We start from the raw sequence: 11,541 nt of genomic DNA on the forward strand, positions 1-11,541 counted from the left end.
AAAAAAAATTTAAAATGAAATATAAAATGTCTGTCAAAATCTACAGGACTCCAAACAATATGGCCACCTCCTGTTTCATCATCCTCTTCCAGTTCTATCCTTTCCCTGGATTTCTGCAGTCTGGTATCACGGAGGGGAAAAAACCCAGAGAATCTGAAAATGAGGCTTCCTTCGCCTTTTATAAAAACTGCATTGCAGGAAGGAAGAAGGAGACATCTTACCTGCCAAGGGTCAGGGACATCCTCAGCCCAGTTTCTTAACACATAAAAGTGACAAGCTTTCTTTCTGTTCTGGACACAACAGAGAGTCCCTCTAAGACTTGCCCTATATTCAGTTAAGGAGAGGACCTTGTGATGCTCAGGTGAGGAAGAAGAAACATAGTAATGCTTACCAGGGAGGCAAAGGTGAACCCTGACATAAGCCATCAAGTAGCAAAAGGCTATTTGTATAGGGGGTCTGAGAACATGTATTTAAAGAAAGTGTCCAGTAAAGCCTTTAGGATCAATACGGGATTACAGTATTTGCCCAAGAGAGTAAGGCATTGAAGCTCTATACAGGACTCAAGATGTTTGCCCAAGGCAGTAAAACATTAAGGATCTCTTTGGCTGATATTTGTAGAGAATGAACCAAGAACATCTGTTCATCATAAGTGCCTCAAGGAAGAAAGAAAGTGTCTTCCTGCTCAGTTCTGTTTCACATGCTGTCTGTTCTATTTGAAACACTCTTCTTCTCTTTCCCTCTTCCCCTCTTCCAGGATAATTCCTATTCTTCCTGGGGATCTCAGTGCAACATCTGTGACATCGTCCCTGCTTAACTGATCATCAGCTAATAACTGATTAACTACTTCCCTAATCAACTCTTCTAGAACTCCCGACATGTTGTCCAAAGAACTAATTGACTAATTCATGTTAGAGTCTAAGCTCCAGAATATGACTATCAGACTCACCATCACCACCCCTACTCTCAGCACAGGATCTTGCACATTTTAGAAATATTTGCTGAAAGAATAAATTAATTCTTTGTGTCATTTAATATTTGTTTATTTATCCTACCAAACAGTAACTCCCTTGACACAAGGATGTTGTCAGATTTCTCTTTGTATCTCCTCATATGTGATTTAATATAGCACTTGGCCCATGATAAATCTTCAATGTTTTTATACATATCTAAATAAATAAATAAAAAGGGAGACAAATGCATAGTAGTTTCTTTTATCATAACCTTATGAGATATAACATACATTTTTGGCTGCAGGATCCTTTCATTATTAGAACTTATTTAGGACCTTAAAAAGCTATCATTCATCTGATATGCACACACACGTATTTACATATACATTATATATATACATATATATATATATATACCCACACATACATACATACATATGTGTATTTATAAACTAAGGATTAAAGCTGAAAAACTTTTTAAAATGTCAACTTAATGATTTATTAAAATAACAAACTGAGGCACCTGGGTGGCTCAATTGGTTGAGCATCTGACTTCGGCTCAGGTCATGATCTCGTCGTTTGTGAGTTCGAGCCCCCCATGGGCTCTGTGCTGACAACTCAGAGCCTGGACCCTGCTTCAGATTCTATGTCTCCTTCTCTCACTGCCCCTCCCCAACTTGCACTCTGTCTCTCTCAAAAATAAATAAACATTAAAAAAGTTTTTTAATAAAATAACAAACTCATTACATGTTAATAAAAATACCACATTTTTATGAAAAATGTTATATTTCCAAAGCCCAAACAAGTATTCAGTTAGAAGAATGACATTATTTTGCAATTAAAAAAAATCTCTTTAGGGGTGCCTGGCTGGCTCAGTCAGGTAATCATTCAACTGTTGATATCAGTTCAGGTCGTGATCTCACAGTACTGAGATCAAGCCCTGCATAGCACTCTGCACTGAGCGTGGAACCTGCTTGGGATTCTCTTTCTCCCTCTTTCTCTGCCCCTCCCCCACTTGTGCTTTCTCTCTCTCAAAATAAATAAACTTTAAAAAAAGTCTCTTTAAGGTCTAGCTTAAAGAGGACAATTAGCAGAATTCTGATACCTGCAATCTGCCACAATATGTTGGTTTGTCTGAAGTCTGTGAAGAAGATCTGGCACCACCCACCCGTGTAGTTGGGAGAGATTTTAATAGCCTTTTCCAATAATTATGGCTATTCTTCTTTACTACTACACCAACACTCAACAAGTGGCAATTTCTTAAATATTAGCTGCCATGTAGAATCTGACACATTATGGATTAACTTTTTTTCACATACTGTTACATTAAAATCTATCAGTTTATTTTGTCCTTTGTCCTTTGTCCTTTGTCCTTCAACTCATGCATGTCTTTGTAACACGGTGCCATGATCATTTGGAAAATATCAGTGCACTGAGTTATGCTGATCCTCTGTTCTAGTTCATTATACAACATGCAAAAATTATGTATATTAATATCACTGTCAATTTCATCAAAAAACTCATTACCAGAAAGCTGTCAAGCTCACAATGGCAAATACAAAATCTGAAGGTCTAATTTTCACCGGAAACCTTGAATTTCATTATTGGTAAAATTCAGTTGTTCTATTTAATGTAATGGGTTCACTTCATATATTTTTAGAAAACTATTTTCCAAATACCCAAGTCTGAACAACCAGAGCTTATCTGTCATTGTTTCAAGTAAAATTGGTTATTCCAGCTTTTAACTTAGGTAATTATACAAGTGCTTTCCCTCTAGATAAAGCATCACACTTCATATGCAGCAGAAGTGAATATTCCATCCTGGAGTTCACCCTTCAGCCCCTGTTGCTTCTGATGCAAAGTTATGCTTTCTAATACCTCTGTCTTCCAGACAAGGTCATCAAACTCTGCATATACAAATTATACCTCTAAACCTAGCTGGTAATGTTATTATCATTATCCCTCACTATAGGCATGCCTTGTTCACATGGCAGACTAGGCAACAGAATACTGATGCCAGTTAGAAAAGAACAAAATAAAACCAACTTAAATTTCAGGTTCTCTTGCTGCTGGGTGGGGTGACTCCTTAAATATTAATCAAGAGCACATGGAGGTAGGAAAAAGAAAGCTAAACAACCTTCAGGGTATGTCTGGGGATTGGAAAGGATGATGTTGGTACAGAAGAGGAAGTAATCAGAGAGCAAGAGACCAGAAAGGAGGCTTGAAGATGGCACTGAGACTGGGGATAATTTTCTTCCCCATTAAATAATCATAAGGGTTTCCAAAACACTTACCTCATTGATGTAGTGATTTAGCCAAGAAGTGCAAAACCACTCTCATTAGGGAACAAATAAATGGTTCAGGAAATTAATAATAGAGCAACCACCAGGAACCACAGAGCCCCCTCCCTCCCTGGAAAAGCATAGTTTCACCCCTCACTCCCCCTCGATTGGATGCCCTTTTCACTGTCAACAAGTGCTTGAAAACATTCTTAAGCATTTTCAGATTAGGATTTGGAGAGATTTTTAGCCTTGAAATGTATTTGGTGTTTGATGTGTATTTTCTCTGCTAAGTAAAGCTCTCTCAAGAGTATCTTTATATGGGATAAACCAAGAGAAGGGGGAATGTCTTAGTTTTAGAAACTTCATGAAAGATGCTCTTGAAATGAAGATTCTTCCAAGAACAGAATTTCTATGATTTTTTTTTCTCAAGCAAAAGTCGAATTCCAATGAAGCTCTATCACCTTGGACAAGTTACTTGACCTCTCTAAGCCTCTGTTTCTTCCTTTTTAAAGCAAAGATAATAGTAGTCTTTATTTACAAAGACAGCTGTGAGGGTTAAGTAAGATACTGCACATGCAGTATTTAGCACTGTTTGGTGCATCCTAATACGTCATAAATAGTGGCAGGAGCGATGGTGCCAGCGGCCATGGCAGAAATGGTGGTGGTGGCGATAGTGATTCCGGTGGTAACTGAGATCATAGTGGTGGCAGCAGGGGTGAGAGCGGTGGTGGAGGTGGTGGCAGCAGTGAGAGCAGTAGTGATGGCGATCATTGTGGTGATGATCGAGATGGTGATGGTGGTGCTGGAGGCAGCGGTGGTGAGGGTGATGGGAGAGCTGATGGGGGGGTGATAGACGTGGTGGCGGAGGAGGTGGAGCTGATGGAAGCGGATGTGGAGGTGATGGTGGGGAAAGGTGGTGATGGTGATGGTGGTGGAAGTGATGGTGGTGGTGGAGGTGTGGTAAAGGTTTTGGAGACGGTGGTGGGGAAAGATGGCGATGGGATTGGAGTGAAGGTGATAGAGGTGTAGGCGATGGTAGTGGAAGTGGGGTGATGGTGGAGGTAGAGGAGATGGAGGTGGTGGTAGTGCAGGTGGAGGGGGTGGTGGAGGCGATGGAAGTGATGGTGGAGAAAGATGGTTATGGTGGAGGTGGAGGTGGTGGTGGAGGAAATGGAGGTGATGGTAGAGGTGGAGGTGATGGTAAATGTGATGGAGGAGGCAGTGGTGTGGCTGCACGTGTTTATTATTAAAGCAGGGGGGTTACCTCTGAGGGAGAACAACCCTAACTACCTTGGTCGTCAGAGTTGATCGGGTCTCCACAAAGGCATTCTCTTAACACGTGACAAGTGTGGAAGACCATCTTTCATGTCGGGCTTTACTAGTTTTCTGGCTCTGCAGCTGACATTATATGTCTTCCACTCATGATACTCCCTGTGGCTGCAAAAATGGGTAAGAGGAGCTAAAATAACAGAAAATGAACCCTGTTTATTGAATGAGCTTAACTTGATAGAGGGTGAAAAGGTCATTGTAAGTCTTTCTCCTTCTGCTCCTTCAAACCCAGCTTTTTCTTCCACTCGTTCCTGGATGAAATCTCAGTAAGATTTTTGGTTTTTAAATTTTTTTTTATAATAAACAAACAATCCCTTGGTTTCGGTATCAGAATGTGGGGTCCAATGGCCTCATTGCCTAATTTCGCTGGAGTAAAGTACGATACCGAAGACACTGTAAATTCCTTACCCAGCGCCATCTTGTTTCAGCCTGGACAGCCGCTCTCTGCCTTTCCAAGCAGGGCCAGAAGGGCGAGCAGATTAGGGGAAGAGGGAAACATCCTCCCCACTGACAAGTTGTCATGTGGGCTGGTCCTTCCGGATGGAAGGTGTAAGGCACACATTTGCTGGGCTTTGCCCTCGTAGGCACTGTCGCAGGGTCCTTGCAGTCACACGTGTGCACACCACGCACACACACCAACACATACACACCGCACACACATACCATAAATACTACACATATACCACACACACACACACACACACACGTGCACACACACACCATACCACTGAGAACAGCTTTCTCAGTTTCTCAGTACAGGCCAGACCTCTCTCCTCAAGCTCTGGACATCTGCTGGCTCACCCTTCCCATGGGATCACACTGTTCCCCCAGAATGTCTTCTTTGGTCCCTTCACCAATTCCCCATCTGGTCCCTAGAGCACACTCACCAACTTTGCTCTTTATAATCAGACAAATCCAGCATCAGTCATGGCTACTCCTCTTTGGAATCTCTCGACAATGCTAACACACCTTTCTGTGGGCCCCAGATGCCAGGGGGCTCACGCTGGACTCTCTGATGGCGGGGTGGGGGGGGGGTGGATCACAGCCTTCCCACTTGGCTAGGGTAATTAGAAGCCCTCTCTACCCCCGGCCCAGGGGACAGAGGGTGGAGCACAGCACCCTGACAACTCTGTCAAAGGCACCCTCCTGCACCAGCCCCTCCCTCCACCCTTGAGCCTGGAGGTGGGTGAAGGGCTGTGGCTTGCACAACTGTTTTTCCAATCTCTCAAGCGCTGCTAAGAGGGTGGGGGTACTTGGCACCTACTGTGCTGCTCTAAGGCTTTGAGGCCCTGCTGAAAGCCTCAGACAGACTGAGTGGCGTTTTAACCTTCTCCCACAATAGGGCCGAAATGCTGGCAAATAAGAACCAAACAACAACAAAACTATGAACCTATTGGTCTAGGAAAACAAAGAGAAAACCATAATAATGAGAAAACACGCTGCATTTGCTGGGCAAAGCTTTTACAGGTATTGTTATATAATTTTCAAAGACTAAGTGATGGATATGGGGATCACAGTAATAACCTAACGCTTGGATAACATGGCAGAGTTTACAAACAGCTTTCTCACACATCTCATTCGGTTCTCTTAAGAAGCCTGCGAGGTTGGTGCTGTCTGTCACATTCGATAGAAGAGTCAGGGTCAGGAGTGGCAAAGGGAGCTCATCTCACGAGCTAACCCACGTTAAATGAGACCTTCACGTTAACCACGTTAAATGAGGTGCCTTCAAAGTTCAGTTTAAATGCAGAAGTAGAAAACAAGCATTCAGGTGCTCATATGGCAACTCAATGTTGCCACAGCATATCAGTGTGTGATCAGTGGACTTGTTTCCCTGGGCAGGAAGTGGGCGGGGGGGGAGGGGTTGTTATCAAACCCACATGCTGAGTCTCATGCCCATGAGCTGGGTACCAGTCATGAGTGGTAGGACCGCATTCCAGTCTGCTATCTGTTGGGAATTAAAGAGAAAAATCTGGCTCTTTACAGCAGAGAATTTGAAATGCCGTGCCCCACACAGAATAGTGTATTCATGATGAGGTTTTGGGGTGACGATGGGGTTCAGAGCTGACGGACAAGAAAGAATTCTTGAAGACATCTTTGGTGCAAAAAGGTGATTTTATTAAAGCACAGGGACAGGACCCATGGGCAGAAAGAGCTGCACTGGGCTTGTGAAGAATGGCTTGTTACATACTATGTTGCTGGGGAGGTAAAGGCAAAAGGGAAGTTTCCAAAGAGATTTTCATCTGCTAAAGAAGGCTCCCAGGGTACTGGAGGCCTAGCTATTGTCGAGCTAAGGTTGTTTTTCCCTCTAGCAAAGCATTGACGGAAAGACAATAGGGAGTTCCTAGAGAAATGTTATACTCTGCCAGCCTCAACTATTTGTCAAAGGGCTGCAGGTTATAAGGAAACTTAATTTTACCTGCCATTTTCCTCTTACTTTTGTTCCCCCACCTCACTATGGAGGGGAAGATGATGTTGAGGATCCAGGAAACTAAGTCTATAGGTTTCTGGAGATTAAACTATTGATAAGATTGCCTTTTTCTCGTAATTTACTAATATATTTGTAAACTGATGGAGACTCCTGTCCTTTATGACTGTGGTCTCTATCGGTTAACCATTTGTTTTCTCTCCTTTCTTTTGTTTCTGGGCAGCAGGGAGTGCCTGAGGAATATCACACAGATCCCACCTGGGGTGGGGGTTGGGGAGGGTGTATACTAGCTTGTACTTTGCCTTCAGACTGCCTTATGTTCCCTCATCTTTCAGAAGCATCCAAAGCCCAGGCAATAGTGCTGTGGTTGAGCAATGATGTCTACTGTTAGCATGCAGCATACCACACTATGCCCTCTCTGCTAGGTCTTGGGGTCCTGGAATAGTAGAACACCCTTAGATCTTGAAAAGAGACATATTTGTGAAAAAGGAAGCTAAGTGTGACACTGATAGACCTGATTACAGAAGCACCTTCTGCCTTCAAAATGTCAAAATTTCAAAGACATTTCATACATACTATTTCATTGGTACTCGGGATGATTCCGATAACGCAAAGAAAAGAGTATTAATCCCTGTGTTGCAGAGAGGAAAACTATGAGCCTGAACTGTTAAGTTTCTGCCCATAATCAAGATCTGTATGGGGTGCCTGGGTGGCTCAGTTGGTTAAGCATCCAACTTTGGCTCAGGTCATGATCTCGCGGTTTGTGAGTTTGAGCCCCATGTCGGGCTCGGTGCTGACAGCTCAGAGCCTGAAGCTTGCTTCAGATTTTGTGTCTCTCCACTCTCTTTACCTCCCATGCTCATGCTGTGTCTCTGTCTGTCAATAATAAATAAACGTTAAGAAACATTTTTTTAAAAGAGCTGGAAAGTGGGGGTAGGGGAATGGGAGCCCAGGACCCCAATATGTCAGGCATCACCACCTCAGACAGCCACCTGCCCATGTTACATTGACATAAAGAGATGCACGGGAAAGCTCAGAGCAAAACGAAAATGTCATATGATAGCAGTTTTGCTACAGAAAAGTTGAGATAATTTCATGGATGACATTCCAAGATGGTTTTTAGATTGACATCACAGAAGACAGGCCACAAAGCAATTTCCACTTTCAAACAAATGTCCTGGCTAGAGAGGAACATGGGGCCAAGCTCAGGGTGGCAATTTCTCCCTTCATTTGATATCTTAGGCCTTGTTCTATCTAGATATGGTCCCTTGTGCAGTATTATAAATAGGTCCTGTGTCCAACATACATCTGTGGATCACTTGCTGTGTGTCAAAGACACACAGGCACTAGGGGCACAGACAAGAACAGAAACAAAAGATGCCTGGGCAAATATTTGCAATGATCTGTCTCACGTGTAATAATAATAACTATGTAGAGGTGTCTGGGTGGCTCAGTTGGTTAAGCATCCAACTTTGGCTCAGGTCATGATCTCATGTTTTGTGGGTTCAAGCCCTGTGTTGGGCTCTGTGATGACAACTCAGAGCCTGGAGCCTAATTCAGATTCTGTGTCTCCCTCTCTCTCTTCCCCTCCTTTGCACTCTCTCTCTCTCTCTCGAATAAATCAACATTTGAAAAATTTTTAAAAAGAAATAATAAATATGTAGGAGCTTCAGAACTGCTTCCAAAGAGTGAGTGATTAATTCCATGAGTGGAGGGGGTGAGGAATGCAGGAAGGAAAAGGATTCACAAAAGAAATGACCCCATTGGTGGCATATTTTGAAGAGTGAGTAGGCAGACAATGCAAGAAAGGGCATTCAGACAAAAGGAATAGCATAGCAAAGGCACAGAGGCTCCAAACCACATGATGGGTTTGAAGAAATGTTGATGATTTTATTCATCATGTGTGTTGATTGTGGTAAAATATATACAACACAAAACCTAATGTTTCAAGTGTACAATTCAGTGCCATTAAGTACATTCAAATCTAGAGTTGACCTTCACGATGTAGTTTTTAAAAGAAACTCATTTATTGTTTACATGAGGGGTAAACACTGCCTTACTGAAACTAGCCCAGCACTTGACCTTACAAAGACTTAGTTTCTTCTTTGAGTACATAAGGATACTAACAGAACCTGTCTCACTGGGTTGTTGCAAAGGCTTGCCATGTAGAGTGATTAGAACAGCGTTAGCTCATGGTGAATGCTTACTGTTTCCTTGTTGTTGATGGTGATGACTGGTGGTGGTGGTGATCTCCACTTGACTTGGCCTTTCACCTCCCACCACCATACCCTGGCTTCTACAACCAAATATGGAACGAATATGGAATCACTCAATTGTGATATCACAGTACAGAGCATTGCTGAGCCTACAGTGGTTTCACCAAGACTATTCTGCTGGGTGTCTACAGGGTAGGGGTTAATGAACTGCTGGCCTAGCCAGAAAGTCAAGGACATATTGAGCTAAGTCTCTCTTCCCAGAAAACTTACAACCCAGCCACCCACTTCCTGTGAATACAGTTGGGTCCTCACTGTTCACAGATTCCATGTTTGTGAAATTACCTCCTTGCTAAAATTTATTTGTAACTCAAAAGTCAATACTCATGGCACTTCAGTGGTCATTTGTAGACCTGCACAGAGTGGTGAAAAATTTGAGTTGTGATGTACACGTTCCCAGCTGAGTTCAAATAAGGTGCCTCTGCCTTCTTGTTTCAGCTTTCATTCTGTAAACAAGTGCCCTTTTCACAGTCTACTTGGTGCACGTTTTTCACATTTCTGTGCTTTTTGTTGGTGATGTTGCTGTTCAAAACGGCCCGCAGGCATAGTGCTAAAGTGCTGTCTAGTGCTCCTCAGTACAAGGAGGCCATGACGTGCCTGATGGAGAAAGTAGGCACGTTGGCTAAGCTTTGTTGGGGCATGAGTTCTGGTGCTGTTGGCCATGAGCTCAATGTTAATGAATCAACAACATCTACTAAACAAGATGTCTTTACACAGAAACACATCTAAAACCAGCTTACATATGGGTGGGTTGATGAAAATGTGACCAGAGAATTGCAGGAAACTAACCCTGAACTTCTAGAAACAACGGTTCAGGATTTGCTATTTGTGTGTTTGTGGTGACTTTTTCGAACGTTAAGGGCCTTGAATAACAGGAATCAGCCAAGCAAGGAAGAAAACGGCCCACGGAGGCCTACAGTGTGTAAACACATTTTCAGAGAGGAGGGTACAGGGGACAATGAAGGCTCCTCTCGGGCACCACATTCTGGTGGAGTGGGCAGGCCTTCTGCTCCTCTGTCTCCTGATTCAAGGAAGATAAGAAATATTCCCTTGGTTGTTTAGACACAAGAAATCTCCATAACTAGTAAAATAAAGGTTTCTGGGAACAGACTTTCGAGGTTAGGTTTGGGGTACATGAACTTTCCTTTCCAGAAAGTTGTCCATGTAGCCTCAAAATGGTTTAAATCCCAATTTTCCTTTCCCCTGAAAATGTGGGGTAGCTTCTGGGAAATGACTCAGCTCCTTTGCTGGCCAGACCACCCCATGTCTTTTCTTCTAAGCACTACTCAGAGAGATACTAAAATATCCCACAGATGACTGCTTTGTTATCTGTCTTGGCTGATGATGACATCCACCTCTGGGGCCATCACAAAGTGATGAGATCCTGCTTTTGCACAGTTAAAAAATGTGTTTCCCCTCTTGCCCCTGGGGGTCATGTCTAGAACTGAGTAGGAGATGTCTGGTCTTACAGTGACATTCTGAGAGGGGATACCGTGAGCTGAAATGCCTGGAGGAGGTGGTGCCTCATGGCTGAGGGGGCCTACGACAGACACCTCATTGCCCATCATGCATTTCAGGGCTTCCTCTGCAAAGCCGCTGTGCAGAGCTGACCTGGGGGTGACAGGGCTACCTCGTGCATTGGAGGAGAGTCTTTGTACGTGCCCTGAGTGGCACTTCCCTAAGGGCTCCCCTGTTCTTCCTCTCACCTTCCCTCTTTCCTTCCTCCTCCTTCTGTCTCTGCTCCCTGCCTCCCTGTCATCTCTCCATCTGGATCAGCTCAAACACCCTTTAATACTAATCAATACCACACCCTTGCTAGTGGGTGAATGGAATTGAGAGACCAATGTCTTAGGTCTGAGCCCTTCTTTGTCACTCATTAATTGCATATGCTTGGTCAGCTCGTTCATCAAATATCGCGCATCTACTTGGTTCCAGGTACCATTCTGGGCCCTCGGGTTAGTTCAGGAAGTCAGCAGAATAGGTGGCCATCCTCATGGAGCTCAGATTCCAGCGGGCGTAGAAAGATAACAAATAGTAAATGTAGTAATCATGTAAGTTAGGAAATGATAAATGTTAAGGGAGAAAAAACATGGAACAGGATTAAGAGGACACACACAGCAGTATAAGGAAAGACCACATGACTCTACGTGCACACATGTAAATGTGGGTGATACTCCCTGGCTCTCCTTCCCAGGATGCAGCGAGACAATACAGGAGAAAGAGACATATAAATCATAAACCATTAGATGAATGTTTACTATTTGTGGAAGAATCTTCTCATC

This window comes from Prionailurus bengalensis, chromosome B3, assembly GCF_016509475.1.
Source record: "Prionailurus bengalensis isolate Pbe53 chromosome B3, Fcat_Pben_1.1_paternal_pri, whole genome shotgun sequence".
Classification (NCBI taxonomy): domain Eukaryota; kingdom Metazoa; phylum Chordata; class Mammalia; order Carnivora; family Felidae; genus Prionailurus; species Prionailurus bengalensis.